Genomic DNA, 14,066 nt, shown 5'->3' on the forward strand with positions numbered 1-14,066 from the left:
ATTTAACGCAAGATGCAGCAATCGCACTCCTGGGGATGTACACAAGTGAAATGAAATCACGTGTTCACGCCAAGACATAGGTGTACATGTATGCAGTGACTTTATTCATAGTCACTCAAACCTGGAAACAACCCAGTGTCCTTCAACTGACGGGCGGATAAACAAACTACATACAGTAAGTACATCCATACAAGGGAAGACTACGCAACAGTAAAATGAAAAGACCACTGACGCTCTCAACAAACTGGATGACCCTCAAAGGTGTTATGCCAAGGGAAAGAAGCCAGACACCAAAGCCTCATTCTGTATGATTTACTGTCCATGACATTTTGGAAGCAGCAAAACTGTGGACAGAGATGAGATGGGTGGCTGCCAGAAGCTAGGGGGGGGGGGGGGCGTGACCACAAAGGGACAAGAGAGAACTTTAGGAGGGTGACGGAACAATTCTATATCATGATCGTTACGGTGATTACATGCTTATTAGCGTTTGTCAGATCTCAAACCGTATATAAGTGGATGTGTTTGACTGGATGTAAATTACACATCAACAAAGCTTAGAGTGAAAAACAATCAGCCAACAGAAAGAAACACAAGTACCTTGTCACAGACCACAAGGCTCCTGAATGGCCAAGCTGGGCTGTACATTTGCAGTATGCTTATTTACGTATTTCCAAATAACTTACCAGTACTACTGCCACTCAGGAATATATTACAGCACAAAAATACGTACATAGGAAAACATCTATCATTGTCAAACTTGGACATAAAACCATATAGTCTTCTTGATCGTTTTTATTTATTTTTGCGGGGGGGGGGTGGTCAACTTTTTGCCAGATCTGACAGGGACAACGTTTTGACCTCACAATACAGCAAACAACAAACACAAATCAGACATTTTCTTGTGGTTCCCGGTGCTTGGAGGATTACGCTTGGTTTTAGCAGGTTGTGTTTTCAGACTTCTTTTTTTTTTTTTTTTTTTTTTTGTGGCCTCTCCCGTTGCGGAGCAAAGGCACCAGACGCGTGGGCCCAGCGGCCATGGCTCACGGGCCCAGCAGCTCCGCGACATGTGGGATCCTCCCAGACCGGGGCACGAACCCGTGTCCCCTGCATCGGCAGGCAGACTCTCAACCACTGAGCCACCAGGGAAGCCCTTCAGACTTCTTTTTAAGCTATTCAAATGTCCCGTGGAGGCTGGCTCTCCATCAACTTAACGACGTAATCTCTGGATCAGCCTGCCCACACGTGAGTGAGGCCAGACACGTGCTCTGTCCTCGGATTACCTCTCCTCCTGCTTCTGACGTGGGGCGTCTACCACACAGCTTGGGTGTGAGCACAAGGAATGATCTGTATGCGTGCTGACAATGCTACAGACTTTCTGACACTGACATGTATTGTTTGTTCTTTCAAAATGGTCTAGTATTTTCTTCCCCCATGCAGACTGTCACAAACACCTCCTTTTATGCTTGCCCACTGTGGAGAGGTCTGTTCTGGTTGGCCTCCTTTCCCTAATATACTTAAAGACATTTTACAGTTTCCACTTCTTTGCCAAGTCTTATACATCTTGGACCCATGAGATCTGACACACATTGGTCATGCATCTGACTCCCCTTTTCCCATTTACTGAAAGCAATCTTTTTTCCTGCTAGTATCATTCTGGGACATTTCTTCAGGAATGACATTTCTAGGACACTTCCTTAAGAATGACATTTAGAGAAAACTCTTCAGTGCATGTTTTTTGTGGATTTCCAGAAACAACCGTAAATAGTCGAAAGGTCTGCTGCAGGTAACTGACCTCCTTAATCCTACCTTTCAAGGCTGCGGGCTTTTTTGCTTTCCTTTGCCAATACTGAATGGAGTGCTAGGGTGGTCACTTTCTTTTGGTTTTATGACTTTTATTGTACTGTGCTCATTAAAACTTAGCAACTCCCGCACAGCCCACTTCTGACGAGGCCTTATATGCCACTTCCCATTGCTTTGTTTAGACCTTCAAGTTTTCTGTTTAATTTCTCTTTCACTGTAAACTTGAACCTATAACCATAAAACAGGTTTTCTCAACTCATCACTGTGGACATTTGGGCCAAATCACTCTTTACTGTGGTGACGGGGCCACGGGGGTGGGGGCCGTCCTGTGCACTGTTCCATGCTGAGCAGTATCCCTGGCCTCCACCCACTAGATGCCAGGAGCACCCTCTCCCCCAAGTTGTGACAACAGAAAATGTCTCCAGACATTACCCAGTGTCTCCTTGGGGGCATGACCGCCCGCAGTTGAAAACCACTGCTATCAAACGACCCGTTCCATTTAAAAGAACACTCTCAGCACTAACAGCTCAGGAAACTATATATTAAATTTGCCAGCAAGTTGCAAGTAACACCCAGCAGCAAAATGGAAGTACTCATTTTCTTAGGGGAGACTGAGAAATTCTTTCCTTTTCAATAAGAAAAAAAAAGATCATTCCAGGTGTTTATACTGTTTCTCCTCTAAAGATATCTGTTCCTTCCCCCACAACGTCCTCACAGAGGTGAGCTCTCCCCTTCCCCTTCCCCTTCACCGGCAGAAAACAGGCTGGCCATACCAAACATCCTTCACGTTCAGCCCACGTGAACAATGGGGATAATAATGCTAGTGCCCATCACATAGGGGCAGCAGGGGGATTACATGAGTTAACGCAGATGGTGTGTCTGAAACAGCGCTCCCGTGCAGTAAGTGTTTTATAAGGAGTAGTTCTTAACATCGTTATAGCCAGAAAGTACCATTACTCAATCACTTACGTTCTCATTTCACATCACATAGTCTTTACTGAACATCTGTGCTATGTAGACACTCTGCTGGACCAATGTCATGGTGTTCAAGAAGGGTACAGTCCGTAAGGAGATGATGAGGATGATAAAAGTGTAAACAAGATACAAAGGTGCCAGACAGGGGCGCCAACTGTGTCTAGAGGAGTCAGGGAAGGCTTCCTGAAGGAGAAGGTAGTTGAGCTGAGACCTGGATGACAAGAAGAAATTCTCCAGGGGACAAGGAGGATGGAGGGCACTGCCTTCAGAGGTCAAAGCAAAGGCTAGAAGTCCAAGAGCATTGAGTTAACATGACATTTTTAGGAAATTAAATTTCAAAATCACTACCAGTAAAAATGTGACCAGGGGAGCTACGGGAAATGAGGCTAAAGAGCAAGCTGGGGTCAGCTCATGACCAGCCTCATGGAAAGTACAGCCTCTCCCAGAATGCACCGAGAACACAAATGCCACGGGGTGTTAAAAGGTTGACGTGTGGGAGGCGCAGGGTCAACCGAGACCATGAGAAATGCCCGGTCAAACCTAAATGAGGCTTTTGACTAGAGGACTTTCCAAAACATTCCAAATGCCAAAGGTGATTATGAGTTTCCAAAGGAAAAAAACTTTAAGCAGCAATTCCCAAACTTAGGTGACAATCTCGTAAGAGCAGAGCTCCGGAAGGGATCTGGCCTGGGAAATATCGCTGAGCGAATGAGAAGACATTAAAGACTGTTTAATAAAGGAATCTCATCACTGGTTTTGCACATGAGAAATGCCACTCTAATCTGACCAACATGGAGAGATTATATGGGATTGGAGTAAGCCCGGAGGCAAGAAAAAACACAGGGAGACCCACACAATATTCCAAAGAAGGAAAATAAGAGACCTAGCCAGGGTCACAGGCAGTGGACACGGAGAGGACAGAATGCCCTGGAGAGATAGTAAGAGGTAGGAACGACGTGATGGTGGGTAATGAATGTTAGTCCTGAGATAGAGGGAGACGTACAAAAATACCCAAGTTTTCACCTTAAGCAATAAGTGAGATGCTGGAACTACTCACTAAGAAAGACATCAGGAAGAAAAAAGTTGGTCTGAGGGGAAGCCCAGGAGTGCCGTTTTAATGGGCTGCGTGTGAGGCACATGTGAATGCTCATGGGTGTGTGGGTAGGGGCACCAAAGACCCAGACTAGAGAGAGAAGTTCCAGAGCCATTGACAGAGAAGTGGGTTGAAACCGCCGGCATCAAGAGGACTGGCCAGTGAGAGAGCGCAGAGTGAAAAAGGAAGGTGATACAGACCAGACCTGCAGAGGAACACCATTTAAGGGCTGGGCGGGAGGAGGAGCCTGCAAAGCAGTCACGGAAGAGGTGGGATGAGAAGAGAGAGCGGACTGCCACGTGACACAGGAAGGATAAATAATTACAAAGGAGGGAACGGCGTCATCCAGACTGAAGGTGAAGTTAGGGGAGGGACATTAATAATCCCACACCGGATGCTTTCGACAACACCCCTCCAGGAAAACAACTGTGGGGGCCCCCGTTCAGTGGTTCTCAAATTGACTGTGGGTCAGGATCACCTGGAGGGCCTGTTCCAACCCAGCCTGTGGGGCTGCCCCCAGAGTTTCTGATTCACTAGGTCCCAGGTGATGCTGACGCTGCTCGGGAACTGCCCTTTAGGACCGTGGCTCTAGATAAAAAGGAACGCTGCCCTTTCCTCTCTGCCTTGAGCAAAACTGTCAGTTGGGGAAAGCACGAACGTTTCATCTTCTTTCTGTCTGGCCCTCTGATTCCAGAAGACGGAAGTTATTCATCTTACTGCCTTCTCATTCCAACTTAAGGAGCCCAAATCTACCGCATTTCATGGAACATAAAAGGGTTTCGACTACAAGACACACCTTTATTTTACGTAAGAAGAAAAAGATGCCAATAATTATGAGATGTGGCCGATTGTGAGAAGCAGTCTGGTTTCAGAATGTGAAATCCTACAAAAATGTACATTTCAGAATTGATAAAATGTGGCCAGTCCTGTCCTCTAGGGCCACCTGGGAAAAGTCTGAACAGAAGCCTGTTCGCCAGTGGGACCTATGATTCTGTGTCTCCTCTGTTCTTCGTCTTGTGGGATATACACACATGCTGACATCCACCTACCATATCCAAGAACTCTGCTCCTCCTGGGATCTCCCAGTAGCTGGGCCCTTCACCTGAGCCTCCAAAGGCATCGAACCCCACATTCCTCCAGTTCTTCAGAAGTTCTCAAAACTCATTATTCAATGTATCGGCACATCTCCATATAACTCCTGCATTCCCCACGTTTACCCAGGATAATGAGTGCGCAAACCCAGAGTGTTCCAGCCCAGACCGCCCACCACAGACACGATCCATTCAGGAAATGCCGTCACTACAATCGGCAAAAGCTGAAAGGAAACAGACACCCTCACCCTATTGTTCCTCCTCTTAAGCAGGAGAAATCTTCTGAATTGCATCTATGATTAATTCAAAATGACTTATAGCCAGTGGTTGCAGTTTCTTTGAACCTGGCTGCATGACAGGTACTGCTATCTGTATATACTTTCTCAAAAGCAGCACTCCAGGTAGATTACTTTTTAACGTGAAACCAAGACTCAGATGTTGGTGGTGCAGCCAAGATTAAACAAATAATAAGGGATTCATTGCAAGAGTATAAAATTTTCATACACAAGCTATTTTTTTTTTTTTTTTTTTTTTTTTGCGGCACGCGGGCCTCTCACTGTTGTGGCCTCTCCCATTGCGGAGCACAGGCTCCGGACGCGCAGGCTCAGCGGCCATGGCTCACGGGCCCAGCCGCTCCGCGGCATGTGGGATCTTCCCGGACCGGGGCACGAACCCGTGTCCCCTGCATCGGCAGGCGGACTCTCAACCACTGCGCCACCAGGGAAGCCCCAAGCTCTTTTATAAACACTTCCCCTAGCCTGACACTGGCCAGTGTCCACAGCCAAAATACTCAGGCAGCACCAAAAGCACAAGCGACCCTTTCACCTTTTGCGGTACCTAGAAGAAAATGTCTTTGACTCTCGTCTATGGAGTGAACTTGCCACAGAAAGTCAAAACAAAATAGCCATCCACCTCTGCTCTTTCGCGGGGAGTCCCGCAGCACTCCTCTCTCTTCTGTGAGAATTCTGCTTACCCACTTTGTGCCCCTTTGCTCTCAGAAGTACAAGTTGAAGTCAATCTGTCAACTTCTATGGGGCCTCCCAAAGCCAGGCATTGCTGGGGTTGTCGTGCTACAATAAACAACCACGCTTTTATCACCAACACTCCCTTCTAAGATACAACACTTTACATATGTTCTACAAAACGTGAAAATGGCTACACGAAGGGCAGGCAGGTCAGAAACAGAGGGAGGCCATAAGACTCTCTGTTGAGACACTTTCTGGGTCTAACCCTGAGGCCACACTTCCTCAGAGGCGACCCAAACCTAGAAGGAGCCAGAGCTAGAACGTTCTTACCCAGGCAGCCCCTTCCACACCATTAACACAGCAGATGAAAGGTCAACCAAAACAAATGCCTTATACAAACAGTCCAAGTCTTTTGCCTTGGGAGAGGGCTTTGAAAAGACAGGAGGAAACCTGATCCCTACCTGAACGTCCCAGGAGAGCGCCCAGTAGTAGCAAATCCTCCAAGAGGGTCAAAATTGCCTGTTATTTTTAAAACCTGAAACTTAAAATAATCCCAGACCCCTTGGCCACATGTCATAAAAACTGCCAGATAAGTTGTACACATGGAATTGATTCCAACGATCCACCAGAGAAAGGGGTCTCTCACATTCGGCAACATCTCATTTCCATGTGGAAAGAATTACCAGAACTGGGCAGAGATGGAAGGGCAGGGGAGGAGGGGCGGGGAAGGCCGGTGATGATTCCAACGAGCGGAACCATACTGCACTACCAAGTATGCAGTGCGGTCCGAGCACAAGTCCCTGTAAGCACTTAGAGGACGACTTTTAGGAAAGCTTATATTTTTAAAGGTAGTTTCATACGTTTGTTACAGTTTTGACAGTTGTTCTTGCTCTGGCAAGGTTTCTTGTTGTTGTTGTTGTTGTTGTTTAACTTTCCCAAATCTGAAAGCAATGAGTCCTTTGTACTCAAGCTCTGGTATCTGGAAAAGGCATCATTATGGATAGGTCGACTATGAGCTACCTGCAGGATTTCAGCTCTCCCACATGTGGGAAATTCTGACCCAACATCTGTTTTCCAGTACGATCCTGTCTTGACACAATTCCATAAGTACATCTGCATTGCCCCCAGGTGTTGGAAAGTCCAGTGATAGATCCAAGGTCACACAGAAAACTAGGCTCCCTGTTAATTACCTCAATTCTTCTGGAAAGGTTTCTAAAGTAAATGGGTTCCAGGAAACCTGAGAAGCAATACCCAGTGTTCCCAGGTTTGGTCTGGTTAGAAGACACTTCTAAATAAAGCATCATTCCCACAGTCTTCTTCCGAGTTTAGATACTGCTTTTGAGGCTCTCTCTCTCTCTCTCTGAAATTCTGTAGAATTGTGCAGCTCATTGGAATCATCACCAGCCTCTCCTGGCTGCTTGCAACGGCCAAATCTATTTACAAAAAGCAGATGTTACCTAAAGCCTCCATATTCAAAGTGTGGTTTAAGAGGCAGCAGCGACAGCATCTCCCGGGAGCTAGTTAGAAACACAGAGTCTCTCTCCGCCACCTCTGATCTACTGAACCATAAACTTCATTTCGACAAGTTCCCAAGGTGACCTGTACGCACTGACTAAACCAGGGGAAGGCAGACTACGGATGTGCAGGCCAAATCCGGTGCTGTCTGTTTTCGTAAATAAAGTCTGACTGAAACACAGCCAGAGCCGTTAACTTGTCTTTGCTTGCGTTCACACTAGCATGGCAGAATTGAGAAGCTGCAAATATGTACGTGGCCCTTTACAGAACAATGTTTACTAACCCCTGATCTCAACCTTTACTGTGGTGGCAAAGGGGGCGCTAGACACCTGTGCTAAAACCACAGCAGGAGATTATCGTAAGGACAAAGTAGACAGTCTTTTTTTGATAAGAGATCTGCTTGGCCCATTAGGTAACGGAAATCATCAGGCACACTTCTAGACCTCATTCAAGTTAAACCCCCCAAGGTCCAGCACCATTTTCCACCCTATGGACCCTGCCAAAGAAACACAGTGTCTGTCTTTATGAAATTTACAGGCAGAGAAGATGTAATTAGCATGAACTTAACATGGTACCCCCTATATAATTCATTAATGCATTAGAAGGACCCAAATTTTTTTAAATTGATTTATTATTTATTTCTGGCGGCACTGGGTCTTTGTTGCTGCACGCGGGCTTTCTCTAGTTGCGGCGAGCGGGGGCTACCCTTCGTCGCAGTGCGCAGACTTCTCATTGCGGTGGCTTCTCTTGTTGCAGAGGCTTGGGCTCTAGGCGCGCGGGCTTCAGTAGTTGTGGCTCGCGGGCTCTAGAGTGCAGACTCAATAGTCGTGGCGCACGGGCTTATTTGCCCCGCGGCATGTGGGATCTTCGAGGACCAGGGCTCGAACCCATGTCCTCTGCATGGGCAGGCGGATTCTTAACCGCTGCGCCACCAGGGAAGCCCGGACACAATTTGTTTAATACCAAGTTCTGGTTATTTAAGCCACACGTGAAATATTTAAACAGAAACCGCCAGTGAAGCAGCAGGTGGGAAGCTTTTAAATGAAACCACCACTGCTGCTATGGGGGTGGTAGGTGGGGGGACTCAGGGTATAGCCACATGCATGAGGCTTGGTGTACCAAGTGAAGAATATTCTCCCTGCCCCAAATCTCTCCCCTTCTGTCCCTCCCTCTCTCTCACCATCCTTCCGTGTCCCTCTTATTTTCCCCTCTCTGCGCCTTTGCCCAACATGTGATTTTAAAGTCTACCACCTGCATTTCCTGGATTGCAAGACCTCTGCTGAGATGCCACCAGTGGTTTTGTAACAGGGAAGAACAAATGTGACTCTATATTAGATTTGTTTCTTTTACTTTAACCTTTGTATTCTACCGTCTTTGCTTCCAGTTAAGAATGCTACCCATACCGTGAAATGTATAGGATAGCCCATTCTCTAGGCTATGACCTTTAATGGTGCAACACTTTTCCATTCATATAGTGATTAAAAGTTTCAGAACAGAGAATAACATTTGTCTTGTTGGACGATTATAGGAACATTGTGACCTAACCTACATGGACAGCTGCAAGAACAAAGGATTCCGACACCAAGAAGTTCACAAGAACCAACCACAGCTCCTCCCCTTTTAGTATACTAACAGAAGCCTGAATTCTGACTTGGGTAAGATGGTTTTCTAGGACATTAGTCTGCCGTCTTCTAGGAGTCCTGGCTTTCCAAATAAAATTATTCCTTGCCTCAACACCTCGTCTCCCGATTTATTGGCCTGTCGTGCAGTGAGCGGAACGAGTCTGGACTCGGTAACAGTTTCGGCAAAAATGAGAAGACTTTCGATCTGAGCCCCACCTCCAGGGCCTGCACTCTCTGAGAAGAAACCTGGCCAACACAAAACATACAGGATCTACCTTAGAAGGAGAAGAGCAGCTGGGAGGAGAAAAGAGGGGAGGGTCCCAAGGAGAAGGTCCTGGAGACACTGGGGCTGAGACACTCCCATAGACACATGTGTGGTACCTTCCAGGTGCCTCAACACCCGAGGTCGCATCCCACACAGGCCGGGTGGCCTGCTGCTACCCTGCTGGTTGCTTGCTTTTGTTCACGTGCTTACTGGTCTGTGGTTAGGTTAGCTTTAAGCAAACTGTGGGTGGTCATCCTACTGTGTGGTTTTGGTTATTCTCAAGTAATCGTTGCTTTAGAAAAATCACAAGTACTGAAAAAAAAATTTTTAATTAAAAACTTTTAGAGAAGCAGAGTCACAACACTCACACCCCTACTTGGACGAGCAGAAAAGGTGCTCTGTAGCTCTCCATAAAGTATTATACCTTACTCCTAAAACAAACTCTCCCCTCTGACCCAATCATGAGCAAGAAAAAAAAATCTACTTTATGTCCACTCCAGGGCAAAGCATAGTCCTAAAAAATAACATAGGTGAGTGGTGCCCAAGGTGTGGTTCCCGGTACCACCTGGGAGCGTGTGGGAAATGCAGAGTCTCAGGCCCCACCCCAGAATGGCCAAATCAGAAACCCCAGGGGTGGGGCCCTGCTATCTATGTTTAGCAAGCCCTCCAGATGGCTCTAATGCACATTCAAGTTGGAGAACCACCGATTAGATAGACAATCCCTTTAGGTAAACAAAGGTGTGTTAGCGTGTTCTTCCCTTGGGTTTTCTCACCCCTAAGGCTGTGTGTCTGTGTGTGTGTGTGTCTGTGTGTAGGAGGTGGGGGAAGTTCGGGGGCTCTGGGGACCTCATGTCAGTAAATGAAGGGCCAGGTCCACGGGGGGTTGTCCTCTGCCCTCAGCAGTACCAGGAGGTACTTCTCATGCACCTGGTGTTACATTCTCAGCAGACATCTGAGGCTCAAATATTAGAGCACTGGTTGCAAAGTTTTTCTGCAAAGGGTCAGGCCGTAAACAGCTTTAACAGCCATAGGGTCTCAGTTACAACTACTCCAGTCCGCCGTTGTAGTGGGAAAGCAGCCACAGGAATATGTGACTGAATGAGTATGGCTGAGCGCCAACAAAACTTTATTTACAGGAACAGGCAACGGGCTAATCTGGCTCACAGGCTGTAGGCTGCTGAACCCTGAGTTAGAGTAACATGAGCTGCCACAACAAATAAGCCCACATGTCTCAATGGCTTTTAGGATACAAGTTTACTCTTATTCTTGTACCAATCCAACGCAGTCCAGCATTCCTAGCTGTCAGAAAGGTTTCCTCCAAGGACGCTCTGGACACCCAGGCTCTGCCTGCTTTGTGGCTCCACTCTCCCCCCACCTATTCCCAAAGGGACACGCATATCTCACCAGCAAATTAGTCACCACACCCCTCCTCAAGGCAAGAGGGCTACAAAACAGACTTGAGCTGGACACCCACTCCCAGCAGCGCCTCCACACTACAGAAGGGGAAGTGAATTCTGGAGACCTTTTAGCCATCCTTCTCACCCAGGATAAGAGAAACAGGTGGTGGCTGGAGGAAGATAAGATGTCAAGGAAGAGCTTTCATAAGATGAAATTCATGTGCATGTTTGTACATGTATATAAAGGTCTTTCCCATCATTTACCCACGTACACAACTTTTTTTTAATCTGGCAGGTGGAGGGGTGGATGGGAGACATCTGTGGCCTGAGGAAAGTAAGGTGAAGCCCCTCATGGAAGGGAAAGAAGATAAGGGAAGGCTGGGGCACACTAGGATGGACACACACACACACCCCCCCCCCGCCCTCCACCTCTGCCTGGATTAAAACCTACATCAGATATTGGCGGCAAGGTACTAATAAAGCCGGATTCTGGAAAGATGTGAGATAAAATCTTTACAGGCTGTAGACAGGTACTCCTTTTCAGACCTTAGTATTTGGAATCTAAGTACAGTTCTATACACCGAAGGCCCTTGTCAAAATGAGACTCCGCATGCGTGACAAATTGTTTTCTGAAAAAAAATCCTATTTGAATTGCACAAGTTTAAATAAGCCAGTGATAAGCCAAATAGCCTGCCTCTTGGAGAGCTGGAAAGAGAAAAGGGTCAGGACGGGAAATCATAAAATAAACAAATCACTGCTATGAAAATTTATACGGCTCCCCCCACCTCTGAAACGAGAGTTCAGAACAGAAATGCTTACTCCTTACCACTGGCTATTAGATCAAGATGTGTTCAATCCGCGAGTGCGCCGCATGCCACTATTCAGCCATGCTGTGTATTTTTCCATAGGTCTGAAATATCCGCTGTTTCCTCTGCTGCCTCCTCCCACATACCAGATACTTGAGAGCAAATCTCATTTAGATCATGTTTTGTCTAGAGGCAGCCGAGCGGCTTCGTAGTAAGGCAGACGCAGAGCACACAATTTCAAGCACTAGCATTCAAAAGCACAGAGCTAATTACCTGTAACTGGGGAAACAAGGCAGAGACGGATCCCCTGTTTGTGTTCAGGCAGGAGGTGATCAGAAAGGTCTGTGTGCTATCCAGGGCAGAAGAGAGCAAAGTGCGTCCTCGCCAGCACCGCCCCAGGTCCCACCAGGAGCCGGGTGGATTGCAGCGGTGGGGGCCATGGAAGCAGCCCAACCATGTGGCAGGGTGCCGTCCTCAGACGTGCGAACTTGGAGCCGCTGAAGACTACAACCAAAATGGCCATGCAGCTGCACTGCCGGAGGACGGCCACACCGTACTCTGTAGGAAGTCCCGGCTACAGCAGAAAATCAACATACGTGGTCCTTCTCAAGACGCAGTACCTGCCATCCCAAGGGGGCCAAAAAAACCAACAAGAAACAAAAGAAACACACATTTCAGTTCCTTAGATCATTTTCCCTTCACCTTTTTTTTCTCTGTTTTTCATTTAACAGTTCTCTCTTTTTCAGAGCAATAATTAGTGACGAAAACTTGGTATACTTTAAAACTGTGTTTAAAAGGAAAGAGATGGCCCAAATGGAGTCTGGCCTTTATAAAGTCTGACTTTTCTCAAAATTAGCTCATTGCAATTTAGGGGGAAAGTATAGATGGAGGAAGAATGTCACAAGTAACAGGATACACCTAGAATTCTTTTACCCTAATAGCAAGTTCTTGGAATTTATAAATATCACCAATCTTTGAAATGCTGGATGGGGAAGACACTAATCCCACAATTTTCCTGTTTCCCTCTGCCTATAATGTCCTACCTATTCTTCTCCATCTTGCAAAATCTGCAGTGTTTCAAACTGCAGCTCCTGGGTGGAGGAGGCATGGACTGGGAGTTTGGTGTTGGTAGATGCAAACTATTACACATAGAATGGATGGACAACAAGGTCCCACTGTAGAGCACAGGGAACTTATATTCAATGTCCTGGGTTAAACCATAATGGAAAAGAATATAAAAAAGAATGTGTGTATGTGTATATGTGTGTGTGTGTGTGTGTGTGTGTGTGTAACTGACTCATTTTGTTGTACAGCAGAAATTACCACAACATTGTCAATCAACTATACTTCAATAAATAAATAAATAAATAATAAATTACTCAAATTGCAGCTCCTTTCCTAAGCCTTCCAGCCAGAGTTCACCTGCCCTGCCCCAAACTATTGTCTAATGCTTAAGGGCTACTCCCCTAATTCTCTGCTTTTAATTCTTAGTTATCTTTTTCATGTATTTCTGTTTTAAATGCCTCGACTTTGAATGCAAGTTCCTTAAAGACAGAGACTGTTATCATGTGTCTTCTTTGTCATACATCTTTGTATCTTTTCTCCCTCTGAAGTGTTTCCAACTTCAGCTGAAAGTAAAAAGTAGAAGCCCGAAGTTTTCAACATAGGTTAAAGAATATTTGCCCCTCATATGCTTAAAGAACTGCTGGGTAAATTAAACCGTAAATCTGAGACAGCAGAGCCATTCCTCCACTGCTTAGCAGACCTAGCTAGTCCAGGTCAATAGCACTGAAGACAAACAAAACAAAACAAAACAAAACAAAACAAAACAAAAAACCCACCATCATAAACACCATGAAATGTGCAGGCTGAAATTTGCCACTAAAGCAAAGCAAAGCTTTCCAAGGACAAAGTTACTTTGAAATCCTATTTTAACTTCTGACATGTAATTATTACTACATAAGCTGGGCTGAGAAAATTTACACTTTTTTTGAAAGATAGTCAAGGAAAGTTAATTGCAAGTGTAATGTTTTCAGTAAATTATTTGGAAGAATGGGGGATGACAAATATTCTACTCCAGTATAATGTACTGAAAAATTGGTTGTAATATCTACTACAATCAAACATGAAGATTACACACATATACATAAATACGTGTATATATGTATGTATTATACACAAAGCATATGACAAACACATACACTTTTGTTGCTCTGCTTCTTTACTTTGGATTAATTTTATTGTTTGGATTATTAGACTTTGGACACTGGCCTCATTCCCCACCTAAACTCCAAATTCAGAACCAGCGGTCCTGTTAGCAATTCCAAGCAGGCTTTCTATGGTTGAACCTCTCACCCCTGCAGTTTATAAAGTGTTTTCACTTTGTTTTCTTTCGTTAGTATCTGCAGTTGTCTCTGTCCTAGTGCTCCATTAGATCCAACGCCCCCTTACAGAGAGCGAGGCACCAGTCCGGGTTAATCCATCCTGGTTGCATGGACTCATGGCCTTCCAGAAGGGACACCCCCATATTTAGTGTT

General features: G+C 45.9%; 1 long non-coding RNA gene across 3 annotated transcripts in view; it reads right to left on the reverse strand.

The window, feature by feature from the left end:
* The window catches only part of LOC137217834 (uncharacterized), a 214,795-nt gene extending 202,726 nt beyond the window's left edge, over positions 1 to 12,069 (reverse strand). For all 3 annotated transcript variants that reach the window (XR_010940286.1, XR_010940284.1, XR_010940285.1), the window contains exon 1: positions 11,803 to 12,069. This is a non-coding gene — a long non-coding RNA (uncharacterized lncRNA). The remainder of the gene's footprint in view (positions 1 to 11,802) is intronic.
* Between the last annotated feature and the right edge of the window lie 1,997 nt (positions 12,070 to 14,066).

This window comes from Pseudorca crassidens, chromosome Y (genome assembly GCF_039906515.1).
Source record: "Pseudorca crassidens isolate mPseCra1 chromosome Y, mPseCra1.hap1, whole genome shotgun sequence".
Taxonomy (NCBI): Eukaryota; Metazoa; Chordata; class Mammalia; order Artiodactyla; family Delphinidae; genus Pseudorca; species Pseudorca crassidens.